Raw genomic sequence first — 3,498 nt, 5'->3', positions numbered from 1 at the left:
GATGCTCTGCCGGGGAAGGAGGGACAATCTCCTCCTGTACCAGTCAGATCTGATTTGACGGTACTCACACAAAAATAATAAAATAAAATTAAAAAAAATATAAACATATTGTTATTGTTAGATACTGTGGAGTTAAGTACAATTCATAGAGACTTCATGAACAGCCAATCTGAACCCTACCCTGTCCTGTGCCATTATTTTCCTCCCTGACACTCTAGAGCCCATTGTAAGCATCACCACGTTAATCCGTCTTCTTGGGGGTCTTCCTCGCCTTCACTGACCCTCCATCTTTCCAAATATGATGTCCTTTTCCAAGGAATAGCCTCATCTAGCTACATGTCCAAAGTATGAGAGATGAAGCTTCACCATCTTTGCCTCCAAGGAGCACGCTGGCTGCACTTACTTCAAGGTGTATCTGTTTGTTCTTTTGACAGTCTATAAGGATATCCAGTACTCTTCTCCAGCACCACAATTCAAACGAATCGATTGATAATAATAATTACAATGGATGTGAATGGATTAAATGCACCAATCATCAGAAAAAAAGAACAGCAGAATGCTTTTTTTTTTAAAAAAAAAAAATGACCCATCAATTGGTTGCCTATGAGAGATACAACTTAGACACAAGGACAAAGAAACACTAAAAATCAAAAGGCGGAAAAAGAAATATATCAAGCAAACAGAATATATCAAGCAAGAAAGGATGCCCTGTGTAAACCAGATTTTAATAATCTTCAATAATTACTGTGCGTTATATTAATGGTTTGATAATTTGAATGTTCTATTGGACTATTTTTTAGATTGAGAACAAATATGTATCTATTGTAGTCGGTTGACCAGGAAGCTATCTTCCAAATTTCTTGGCATAGGCTAGTAAGTATGTCCAGGGGTGCATCTATTTGTTGACACGTGTCAATTAATATTCCACCAATTTCTGTGGCCTTATTTTTTTTTTTTTGCCAATCACTTGCTATGCATTTGAGAATAAGGATGACCGAAGATTTGATTCTTCCGAGCATCTGTAGGAGAAATCCATGAATAAATATTGCATGAACTGCCAAGAGAACAAACATGTATCTCTCTTTGGAGGCAAGAATGATGAAGCTTCACCTCACATGTTTTGGGCAAATGGATAGGAGGGGCTATTTATTGGAAAGGGGCATCATACTTGGAAAGATAAGAGAGGGTCAGCTAAAGGGAAGACCCTCAAAGAGATGGATTGACATAGTGACTGCTGCAATGAGCTCAAGAATATCAGAGAAATGAAGATGGCACAGGATGGAACATGGTTCAGGTTTATTGTTCATAGGGTTGCTCTGAGTCATTCTTGACTTGAAGGGACTAAAAAGAACAACAAAAATAACTCGCTGTACATCAGTCTATTCCAACTCAACTGAAATGAGTGAGTGAGTGAGTGAGTGAGTGAGTGAGTGAGTGAGTAAAAGAGAAGTGAGAATTAAGGGGAGCTCTGGTAGCCTAGTGGTAAGGAGCTGCAACTACAATCCCAGAGGCACACGGTTCAAATCCACCAGATGCTCTGCCAGGAAAAGGAGGGACAATCTCCTCCTGTACCAGTCAGATCTGATCTGATGGTACACTCACACAAAAATTAAAAAAAAAAAATAAAAATAAAAGAGAAGTGAGAATTAGTCAAGCATCCTGTTTCGGGACGAAAGCAAAAGGGCTGGAGTTTTTGTTTTGGATTACCAAGTGTTAGTGACTTTACTGCAAAAACCTTGCTTGCTGAAAGCAAAGACTCTTTGAAGCATTTACTTTGGAAGATCAAAGCCTTTAGCTTCTTACGTTTCTTGATCAAGAAAACAGAAGAACTCACAGCTGGATCAGTAAGCAACATCATGCTAGAAAGAGAAAAGAGTGAAACTGTTGATGATTTCATTTTACATGGCATTGCACTGGGGAAAAAATCTTCAGTTAGAAACCTCACCAAATTATTGAGGAGTAATGGTGTCAGTTTGAGGATTCAGGCCACGGTCTTTCAGATTACTTGCTATGCATCTGAGAGCTGGAAAAAGAATAAGGATGACAGAAAAAGAATTTACACCTTCCAGTGTGGTGTTAGAGAGGAACGTTGAACATCTTATGGATGGTAAAAAAAAACAAACCCAAAACAAACAGGTATGTCTTGGAGAGGGTGCAGCTAGAGTGCTCGTTGGAGACACTTCACCTCACATACTTCGGACACGTTGCTAGGAGAAGCTTTTCCTTGGAGAAGGACACGATGCTTGGAAGGGTGGAGGGTCGGTGAGGAAGAAGCCCCTTAACCAGTTTGATTGACACAGTGACTGAGGCAATGGGCTCTTGTGTGTCAGGAAGTGTAAGGGTGGTACAGACTAGAACGGGGTTAAGATCTTTTGTTCATAGGGTCACTATGAGTCGTGCACCTAACAACATCAACACATCATGAGACCAGTTGTCAGGTGCTGTCAAGTTGACTACAACTCATAACAAACCTATGAACAATGGATCCAATGAATCTGAAGTTTGCCTTATTCTGTGCCATCCTCACAATTTCTGATATACTTGAGCTCATTGTTACAATTACTGTGTCAATCCATTTCATTGAGCGTCTTCCTCTCCTTATTTGACCAACACAATGTCTCTTCCCAAGAAATAGCCCCTATCTAAGAACATGCCCAAAGTGTACAAGACTAGTTTGCACCATCCTTGTCTCTAAGGAGCATTCTGGTTACACGTTTTCTAAGACATATTTGTTGGTTCTTTTGGTGATCCATGGGATATTGATATTCAGGACACTTCTCCAATACAACAACTCAAAGGCATTGCGTATTCTTCTGTCATCATTACCCAACTTTTAGATGCATAGTGATTGAAAAGACATGACTTGGATCAGAGGCACCTTAGTCTTTAAACTGACAAGTCCTTGACCGCATAGTTTCCTAATGCAACACGTGTTTTGATTTCTCGAGTGCTGATACTAAGTGTCATACTTCTCAGAGCTGCAGGACAGTGCCAGGTGACAGACAGAGTTACTTAGACTTTACTTAGTCAAAAGATAAGGGAAGAGTAACCAGTGGTTGAGTGTCCTTCTGACCTGTACATCCTCAGAGATTTTATTTGAGAAGTTTTACAAGCAGAAAAACATGTTGACTAGAGTCTCAAGGTTAGCTGATCCTTCGAATTTGCAAGACCACAGCCATAACAGAGGGTTTTTTTTCCCCTGGAGATTTTGTGCAGAGTCTACTTCTTTTTTAAAATTTATTATTAATTTCAGTGAAAATTTACAGAGACTTTGGATTTCCATTCATTCATTGTTGCAATTTTCTCCCCTCCCAACCCTCCTTCCCAGCACACTACCCTCTTGGAAAAGTAAAAGAAAAATTCTTTCATTGTTTTACAATCCCTCCCCCTAGGTCCACTCCACTATGTAGCCTTCTCTCTGGACTCCTGTCATGACAAAAATACCTAATCACATATCCCTTTTAAACAGTTTTCTCCCTCATCTGTTTCAATGCAGTA

This window comes from Elephantulus edwardii, unplaced genomic scaffold (genome assembly GCF_000299155.1).
Source record: "Elephantulus edwardii isolate Elephantulus edwardi_28Jun2011 unplaced genomic scaffold, EleEdw1.0 scaffold00027, whole genome shotgun sequence".
In the NCBI taxonomy this organism is placed as follows: Eukaryota; Metazoa; Chordata; class Mammalia; order Macroscelidea; family Macroscelididae; genus Elephantulus; species Elephantulus edwardii.
This window is presented reverse-complemented; position numbering follows the sequence as displayed.